The sequence below is a fragment of the Nyctereutes procyonoides genome, unplaced genomic scaffold (assembly GCF_905146905.1).
Source record: "Nyctereutes procyonoides isolate TBG_1078 unplaced genomic scaffold, NYPRO_anot_genome, whole genome shotgun sequence".
NCBI lineage: Eukaryota > Metazoa > Chordata > Mammalia > Carnivora > Canidae > Nyctereutes > Nyctereutes procyonoides.
The window spans coordinates 16,273,172-16,283,911 of NW_026575122.1; the positions used below are offsets into that span (position 1 = coordinate 16,273,172).

Here is a 10,740-nt window from a genome sequence, read left to right on the forward strand (position 1 = left end):
GAAAGAATTCTTCTCCCAGTGGTTAGGAATCTGCATCTTTGTGCTTATGACAATGTGACCTCTAAAACCATGGAAGACAGGGGTAGCACTAAATACAATTTTGGACAGGTAAAATTTATTTTCAGTAACTTTGGGCTTTCCTTTCTGTCCTCTCTCCCAGGGTTCTCAGATTCTTCCTGGCTCCTTGCCCTGCCCAAACCTTCTCTCAGATAAGGGTTAGAAAAGGTAATGTCCAGCTTAAACTGAAAGGTGCCCATGTTTTACCTCCTCTAAGGTAAGTTATAAGTTTTATTTCTAATTATTGTATGAAGAAAGGCTTTGTGTTCTATCAGATTTTTCAGGCATTGGTCAATTGATGGAAAGGTCTTTGCAGGGGGAAAGGGGCTTCTTGGCATATCGCATAGATGGCAGCTTACCATAACCATCTACTCAAGCCTAGCATGGTTTTAACACATGGGCTGAAAGTGTGAGTGTGTATTTGCCACGTGCAAAAGTAATGTGTGTTCATCTAGAGAGAGCTGGATTTGCCACCTCTCTTTGCTTACATCCTGTTTGATCCTCACAAACAACCCACGCTACTCAGCTGCTCTCCCTCCCCACTCCTCTGAAAGGCACTAATGGCTCCTTAGTAATCCAATTCTGTAAACTTTTCCCTCCTGTGCTTTTTCATGTCCCAGCAGCAACGTTTGGTACCAACAACCACTTGTTCCCTCTCTCTGTGGTCTCCATGGCTTCCATCTCTCCTTAGGAATTTTGTTGACTTGGCTCACCTCTCATACAGCATGGGTCCTTTCTTCTATCATCTACCCTTGAGCTGGGCAAACCCATTCATGTTCATCACTTGAACTGTGCTTTCTGTCTTCATATCCAAATCTCTATCTTTAGCCCAAATCTCTCTCCTGACTTCCAGATCTAACATCTGCACCTGCAAATCCAACATTTTTATCTGCAAATTCCACAAACGCCTCATGTGTCCTAACCTGGAGTCACAAATCTCTTCTTTCTGCCCAGATCTTTCACCTGTTTAAATCAAGATAGAAGCTTTGGCGTTATTCTTGCCTCTTTCTCAAGCTTTATCCTATAAATTACCAAATTCTGTAAGTTTGTGTTCCTAAATAGGTTATTTGAGCAAACCTGCATTTCAATTTATTGTGACTACTGATTTATATTAGGCACTTAACATCTCCAGCATAGGGTTCTTACTCTGCTTCTCTTCTGATCTAGGCTTTGTTTTGTGGCTAGAGTGACCTTTGCAAACTTGAAACTAGTATTGGTCCCTTTGTCATAGTTCCTTGTGTATCACCTGCAGAATAAAGCCTGAATTTTGTAGACAGATATGACTGATCTGTTTCCTATCAACCGGCCCAGTTTTTTCTCCTAGCTCTGATTCTCCACTCATAGTTCACCTGTTAGCAATATCAATCTCTTTGAAGCACATCAAGCAGGCATTTTCATGCTTCTGGATTTGACCAGATGCCATTCCATTTGCCTGGAATACCGTTTCATCCTTCCCAGGCTAAGAAAATCTCTTTTCCTTTTATTTTTTTCCTTTGTGAATTTTTCTCAGACACCTCCAGGTAGACATTGAGTCCTGTTTCTTTTATGTTCTCTTGTATCTTGTACATACCTCTAATAGTTCTGTTGTCATACTGTATTGTAATTGTTGGTTTACCAGACTGTCTTCCCACTAAAGTATAAGCTCCTTAAGGGTAGGGGCATATTTACATGTGGACCTGTGGTTTCTAGAATAGTGTGTAGCATTTCCAATAGATATTTATTCAATGAATGAATTGTGGATTAATTTGAAATGCATAAAAATGTTTCTCTCTTTTTTTTCCCCTAAAAGTGTTGGCGTCCTTAAAAGAGGCTCAGCTGCTAGGTTCTTTACTCTAATTCCTTTGTAGGCTTCTTATACCTTCTTGAGTAATCATTGTTAGGATGTTTCCAACTTATACTCTTGAATCACTCTAGAGTTCCAGTTATAGAAACTCAGAAAAGATATACAAGCCACAAAAGGGTAGTGACAAGGAAGGAAGGTAAGCTCCAAATATAGTTTTACTTTTTTTTCTAATGGAAATAACATTTGGGTTTATTTTAAGAGTATAATTTTGATCACAAGGTACTGATTTAAAAATACCAGATAAATATTCTAATTTATTGCCTTACCAGTAGGTTGGCACTAAATATTAGGAAAGTAATATTTCATTGGAATTTTTAGCCCTAATGTTTAATTCTTAAATAAGGCAACACAACACACTGGTACACTTTTCATGCAGTCACAGGTTTGGGAGCAGTTAAGAGGTGCTGTATAGTGGTCTCTTGATCAACACAGAACACATTACAGAGAACAGTTACTGAGCAGTTACTACCAGACCAGTACTGTTTTGGTTGCTTTTATTTATTAATTTATTCCATGAGGTACTCACTATTATTATCCTCATTTTGCAGATAAGGAAACTGAGGCATAGAGAAGTAATTTGTTTGAAAGTATAGAAATTAAAAAAAAAGTATAGAAAGAAATTAAGTGGTAGAACCAGGATTTGAGCCTATCTAGTTCAGTCTGTTCATATGATATATGAGAAAAATAAGACCCATCGAGAGTCTTTAATTAAAAGGGACCCAGTCCTACATTATTGACTTCTGGTAGTACATCAGCACTTTTTGATTTATCAGGTGTGTACTGTAAACCAGTAGACCATGGAAATAGTCCCTTTCCACAGCCAGTGTTACCCTTATTGAGTGGCTATTCATAGCAAGAGAAATTTCCTTTTGAAAATTCTCCTTAATTCAGAATCAATGAAAAAAAACCCTCAAATAAAACACACATACCCACATATAACCACATGCACACTTGCAATGACCATTGTCAAAGTGAGTCCTTTGATCATCATTGTGGGGATATAGAACAGATCAGAAAATCTAACTACGCCCATATAAACAGTATAACAAGATGCAAGAATATACACAATTATTATTTGAGATTTGCTTTTAGAATTTCTAAAATTTAACTTCAATACGAAACTATTTTATGTCCAGTTTTTCTCTAGTTCTGATGTAAAAGTTTGAATTCCCAAGTTCTTGGCCTCATTTTGGAAGCAGTGGACCCATATGGGACTGCACATGTTAAGTTGCTATGGTTGTGATTTGCAAGGCTCATGAAGAAAGCTATTTCACTGTTTTCTGTGGGGATTACAGGAATAATTGTCACACTGGTTTTTGTATCTTTAAATTAGAAGTTCTCGGTGGTGGTGGGCTATTCTTTTAGCAGCATGTTTCTGCTTATTGAAAAGCTTTGCTGAACACAATATACCCACTTTGCTATGTAAATAAAGACATTCTTGTTGGAATAATGAAGTTCATGGGATGCCTCTTCTGGTAGGCCTGTCAATCTGTGTTTAGTTGACTTTCTCGGCCCACCCATTCTAATTACTGCTTTTCAGTCTCCTAGAATGGGGATCCGAGGAGGGGATTTGTTACAATTGGGTTATTTAAATGGAATTTTCCAAATATACAGTATCTCCTCCTCAGATCACAAATTCACTCCCCCATTCCTTCCTACTTGCTTTAGAAGCTCTTGGCAGGCTATTATTAACAACTGAAGGGCAGGTTTCAAGCACCCTCTATTTATGAAATAGTGAGGGCCAGTCGGTAAACTGCATGTGTTTGGGATTATTACACTTTATTCTAATTTCATTTTGACTGCTGCTGAGTTTAAGAGAGTGAATTCTTTTTATGGAGATAACTTCATGAATGCTGAATGGCGGATATGCTGTCAGTCATCTGGCCATTTTGGTGAGCAAAGTTTGGCTTTATATAAGTCTTTTGACTTTTGACTTAATATATGGTCATATTCTAAATATTTTGTATCATCCAATAACTTTATATAGAATCTATTTTTTGAAAAACATGTTAAAGTGTTAAATTGAAAGTATGAAGGAAAGTATTACTTGAGAAGTAGCAGACCTGTGATATTACTTGTGTTGTTTAGTAAGACAATAGATATCTTTGCAATATCTCTGCTCTTGCCCTCTTGGCCAGCGACTCAGAGACAGATTTTCAAAAGCTAAGAATATGGTCTATGTCACATCGGCACAGATATCTCTACATGTCTTCTTTGATATGAAAGCCTTCTGTCTCCTATTGTGACTTATTTATAAAGGAAACACTGGAGGCAAAATTTCTTGCTTTGTAAAATGAATGGTTCTTTTCTACTCTCTCTTCTAAATGGTTGCAAACTTTATACATGGTTTATAATCCCTTTAAGCAGTCATTTTATCCTAATATTTTCCTTTCCCAATCTACCTTTCTTGGCCATTCTTCTTAAATCTATTACTGCCTGCATTTCTCAATACCCACTCAAGTCAGTTCCTCATAGACTGGCTTCCATTCCCACTTCCCTCTCTGAGGTAACTGATGGTCTCCTCTTTGGCAAATCCAGTGAATATTTCTCTATATTCATGTCCTTCTAATGTTTCCATCATTTCATGTTATTGATCATTTCTCCATGGCCCTTGTGTTACACTTAGAACTGCCCTTGTGTGCTTTTCAAATCACAAGCAAACATGGATAGGTTAAACTTGTCATACAAAATTTGTTGCTAGAAGCTCTTCAACTCCAGAAATATAATGTATTCATATTTGTTTTTCAGAAAATCTCTCCTGAAAATATAGATGTTCCAGGTAGGTGATAACTCCTATGAATTATTATTAGGATAATTAGGATTATTTTATCAGATACTTTTAGCAAAGCTGGCAAATTCATTCTATACTCTCTCTCTTTTATTTTTAAGGGCCATTAATGACACATCACGAATGGTTCTTAGCTGTGTGTTGTGTTTAATTTTAAAAGATTTTCTCTGCTTGATGTCTCTGGAGGTTTTTGAAAACTAACACTACAGAGAAATTTGTTTGGCAGCTTTCACATGTAAGCTGTTATCATCCTGGTATATATTTAAAAAGTTTTTCTTAACTTTTATCAGTGTATACTAGTAAAAATTTTTGTTATGTTCATAGTGGTACTGTAATTTCCTTGGCTCTGTATTATTTTATTTCATCAGAATGGAGTAGCAAAATTTTAAAATGAATTTTGTCAAAAGAACTAGAGTTTTCCATGTGTTAAGTTTTAAATAAATTATAATTTAAAGTCCTCCCTTTATATGCATTAATTCATTTTAATTAGTCTCTCCTTTGTGAATACTTGGTCAGACTTTTATAGATTTCCTTAAGAAAATTGTGTTTATAATTTTTAACAGAATATTATGTCTTTTTAGGATCTTATGATGTAAAAGAAGTCATGAATCAAACTCTTTTGTATTTATACTTCATGCTTAGAGACTATAAGCATATAAGTTGATGTCCAGGTACATACTTCAAGATTTAGGTTTTAAGTTTCTAAATTAACATTTTAAAAGAGGGCTTTCAGAATGTCCTTCCATACCTGAAGAAATGTCCCTTCTATTGTGATAGGCAACAAAACTATTTCCAAATGAATTTTTCATATGGAAATTTAATTATTCACATTTTGATGGGTTGTTTTGGAAATAAAATATTTCCCATAGTAAGAAGCAAACATTGTAAGTCCAGAACAATATACTAAGGGCTTTGGGGCTATCTTATCAGAGCAGCCGAGGACCTAAGATTTGGTTGTTTTGTTTTGTTTTTCCTGGTAAGATAGTTAATGGACTGCCATTGCTCTTTTCATTGCTGGGATTATTGTGACCTGAATTAGGAAGCCTTTTGTGCTTTTACCCTTTAATTTAATTAGATAATGATTTTGTGGTCAGGAGTTCCCTGGAGATAACAAATTTATTGACACTGTAAATCAACCTCTGGATGCAATTTCATGCTGTTCATTTCACTGCTGGTGGACAGCAAGAGTCCATATGGAGTATGGGACAAATGTTAATTCTGCCAAAGATTAAGTTCGTAGTGATCTAGGCCTATCTTGAAACAAATGGTGGAAAGGTTGGGATAGGAGGCTAAATGCATGAAGTCCTGCCGAGATACCCTGTATTTTATATAATTAAATATGTTAAGATATTGGGTAGCTGGAATATTGCAATAAAATGAGTCAAATGAATTTCTTGTTTTTTTCAGTGCATAAATAAGTTATATTTACACTATATTGTAGTATATTATATGTAATAGATTATGTCTTAGAAAAAACAACATACCTATCTTATTAAAGGTACTTTACTGCTAAAAATGCTAACCATCATCTGAGCTTTCAGTGAGTCAGAATCTTTCTGCTGGTGGAGGGTCTTGCCTCATTGTTGATGGCTGCTGACTGATCTGGGTGGTGTCTGCTGAAGGTCAAGGTGGCTGTGATGATTTCTTAAAATAAGACAATAATGACGTTTGCTGCATTAGTTGACTCTTCTGGTCATGAACAATTTCTCTGGAACATGTGATGCTATTTGATAGCATTTTACCCACAGGAGATTGTTTTTCACGATTGGAGTTGATTCTTTCAAACGCTGCAACTGCTTTATCTGCTAAATCTGTATAATATTCTAAATCCTTTTTGTTGTCATTTCAACAATCTTCCCAACATCCTCATCAGGGGTAGATTCCATGTCAAGAAACCACTTTCTTTGCTCAGTGTTTGAAAGAACTCCTCATTTGTTCAAGTTTTACTCTGAGATTGCAGCAGTTTGCTCTTTCCTTCAGGCTCCACTTCTAATTCTAGTTCTCTAGCTTCCCCCACCACATCTGCAGTTACCTCGTCTACTGAAGTCTTGAGCTCTTCAAAGTCCTCCATGGGGATTTGGAACCAGCTTCTACCAAACTATTGTTAATGTTGGTATTTTGACCCCTTCCCATGAATCATGAATGTTCATAATGGCATCTAGAATGGTGAATCCTTTCCAGAAGGTTTTTAATTTTTTTTGCTCAGATCCATTTGAAGAATCAGTATCCATGGAAGCTATAATTTTATGAAATGTATTTTTTTAATTAATAAGATTTAAAAGTCAGAGTTACTCCTTGATCCATGGGCTGGAGAATGGGTATAGTGCTAGTAGGCATGGAAACATAATGTCATTGTCCATCCTCATTAGAGCTCTTGGTGCATTGTCCAAGAGCAGTCATAATTTTAAATAAATTTTTATTTCTGAGCAACAGGTCTCAACAATAGGCTTAAAATATTCAGTAAACCATGTTGTATATGGATGTGCTGTCATCCAAGATTTATTGTTCTATTTACAGAGCACAGGCAGAGTAGATTTTGCATAATTTTTTGCATAATTTTTAAGAGCCTCGGATTGAGCATTGGCTTCAACTTAAAATCACCACCTGCATTAGCTCCTATCAAGAAACTCAGCTTGACCTTTGAAACTTTGAACCAGGCATTGATTTCTCTTCTCTAGCTGTGAAAGTACTAGATAGGATCTTCTTTCAGTAGAAGGCTGTTTCATTTACATGGAAAATCTGTTGTTCATTGTAGCCACCTTCATAAATTATTTTAGCTGGGATCTTCTGGATAACTTGCTGCAGCTTCTACATCAACACTTGATGTTTCATCTTGCATGCTTATGTGATAGAGACAGCTTCTTTCCTTAGACCCCATGAATAAACCTCTGATAGCTTCCAACTTTTCTTCTGCAGCTTCCTCACCTCTCTCAGCCTTCACAGAATTGAAGAGAGTTAGGGTGCCTGGTCTGGATTAGGCTCTGTTTTTTTTAAAAAAATTTTTATTTATTTATGATAGTCACACACACAGAGAGAGAGAGAGAGAGAGAGAGAGAGAGAGAGGCAGAGACACAGGCAGAGGGAGAAGCAGGCTCCATGCACCAGGAGCCCGACGTGGGATTCGATCCCGGGTCTCCAGGATTGTGCCCTGGGCCAAAGGCAGGAGCTAAACCGCTGCGCCACCCAGGGATCCCTAGGCTCTGGTTTAAGAAAATACTGTGACTGGTTTGATCTTCTATCCAGACCACTCAAACTTTCTTCATATCAGCAATGAGACTCTTGTGCTTTCTTGCCATTTGTGTGTTCATTGGAGCAGCACTTTTAATTTCTTTTAAGAACTTTTCCTTTGCACTCACAACTCAGCTAACTGGTGCAAGAGGCCTAGCTTTCCACCTATGTTGGCTTTTGACATGTCTTCCTTTCTATGCTTAATCATTTCTAGCCTTTGATTTTAAATGAGAGATGTGTGACTCTTCCTTTCACTTGAATGCTTAAAGACCATTGCAGGATTCTTAATTGGCCTAATTTCAGTATTGTTGTGTTTTAGGGAATAGGAAGACCCAAGGAAAGGAACAGAGACAAGGAGGAATGGTTGGTTAATGGAACAGTCAGAACAGACACAACATTTATCAGTTATTTCACCATCTTACATGGGTGTGGTTCATGGCACCCCAAAACAGCTATAATAGTAACATCTGAGATCACTGCTAATAGATCACTGTAACAAATATAAGAACAAAGAAAAATTTTGAAATGTTACGAGAACTACCAAAATGTGACAAAGAGACACAAAGCGGGCAAATGCTTTTGGGAAAATGGTGCTGATAGATTTGCTCAATGCAAAATTACCACAAAACTTCAATTTGTAGAGAATGCAGTATCTATGAAGTGAAATAAAATAAGGTATTCCTATACATTTTTAACTGGCAGAAAGGCTAGTGTGCCAAAGTGAGAAGTGATAGGAGTTGAGTTTGGAAAGCAAGGCAGGGGACAAATAACAAAGTGCCTTTCAAGCCACATAAGTAAATTGAATTTTTTTCTGACTTTGATGGGAAGCCAGTCTTTGTGAAGCTCATGTTGGCTATTACCTAAAAACTTTAACCAAAGGGGTTCATCTATTAAGAATGTATTCAGCTCTTGGAGTGCCTGGGTGGCTCAGTTGGTTAAGTTCTGTCTTTGGCTGGGTTCATGATCCCAGGGTCCTGGGACTGAGCCCCACATTGGGCTCCCACTCAGTGAGGAGTCTCCTTCTCCCTCTCCCTCTGCCTCTCTCCCTGCTGTGCATACTCTCTCTCATTCACTCTCAAATAAAGAAATAAAATCTGAAGAGAAAAAGAATGCATTCAGCTCTTAACCAGAGGAAACAAACTGAGGGTTTCTGGAGGGGAGGGGAATGGGGGCATGGGGTAACTGGGTGATGGGCATTAAGAAGGACATGTGATGTAATGAGCACTGGGTGTTAAATGCAACTGATATATCACTGATCTCTACATCCCAAACTAATAATAATACATTATATGTTAATTAATTGAATTTAAATAAAAAAAATAAAAGTGTTAAAAAAGATAATTTATAGGTTTAAATGCTTAACTTAGAGGACAGGGAAGGAAGTCAGTGACAATGGTAACTAGATTTACTGTGGTGATCACTTTGTATTGTATGCAAATGTAGAATTAATGTAGAATTATTATATTGCACACCTGAAACTAATATAATGTTATATATCAACTTTACTTCATTATAAATCCATCATAGAATAAAATAAATTTTTTTTGATCCTAGGAGTTTCAGAAAAATATCAAAATAAATATTTAAAAAAATAAATAATAAATTTTATTATCATAAAAAAATCCATTCAGCTGAAAACAACAGAGAACCTTATAAACAATGGCTAAAATAAGACAAGAGTTTTATTTGCCTTATGCAATAAGAACACTGACCGCGCCTTGTCAGTCCAAATCTGTTCAATGATATCAGCAAGGATCTAGGCTTATTCCACTTTCCTGTGCCCTACCCTTAGGATGTGGCTTTTATCTCTCAGTTGCAATATGGCTGTTTCATGTTTGGATACCATGACCACAGTCTTGGTAGGAAGAGAAGAGCAAAGTGTGGAAAGTGTGTGGTTATTAGTCTGCTCTTTCTGAAAGCTCTTTTGGAAGTTCTGCTTAGGATTATTCTGATTACTTCTCCTTGACCAGAACTGGGTCAAATGGTTACCTTTAAGAATGAGAGCATCTCAGAAGCCAAATACTGAGCTGCTTTACTCTGTATCCCTGAACAGAATCAGGGTTCCATTAGTAAGAAAGAAGGGGGGAATGGATACTGCATAGACAATTAGCAGTGTCTGCCACTGGGGTAAAGACTGCAAACAAGGGGTCACATTTGCAGGCTATTTTAGGAACCATGGAAAGATGATAGAACTTAGACTAAGGTAATAGACAATAGTAGTAAGAAATCATCAGATTTATGATATTAAAAAAAAGAGAGAGGGAACAAGATCTTAATAATGGATTTGTTATTATTAAATAGAGATGGTTTCCACATTTTTATCCTGCTTCCCAGGTGAAAAATGGTAATATTTACTGAGATGTGAAGTGAAGACTTGGCAGGAGCAGATTTGGGAGGAAAAAAATCTAGAATCTAATTTAGGTACAGATGTCACCATTGCCTTCATTGACATCAGTCAGAGGCAGAAGCACTTTCACTGAGTAGTCAGCAGACCTGCTGTGGTAGATTATTTAGAGATAAGGCTAGTGATGGACATAACTTGAACTTTTCAAACTCCTTAATCCATCACCTCATACAAAGCAGCCGCCAGCTGTAACAAAGAAGTCAGTTTGAAACTTGGGACCTTCAATCAAATGAATTCTCTGACATAATTATGGTTTTGGTGTAACTGGCCTTTTTAAGTAAGAAATACTCTTGGACTTGGGATCTGGGTGATTTTATCTTAATTAGGTAGTTTCCTGTGCTTTGAAAGAAACTGTACAAGAAAATGAATGTGGTAGGGGAATACGCATGGATGCAAAAGCTAAAGGAATGGGTATTTTCA

The 10,740-nt window shown here is 36.8% G+C and overlaps 1 pseudogene; it reads right to left on the reverse strand.

The window, feature by feature from the left end:
* Positions 1-799: 799 nt before the first annotated feature.
* Positions 800-8,190, reverse strand: LOC129516823 (tigger transposable element-derived protein 1-like; annotated as a pseudogene).
* Between the last annotated feature and the right edge of the window lie 2,550 nt (positions 8,191-10,740).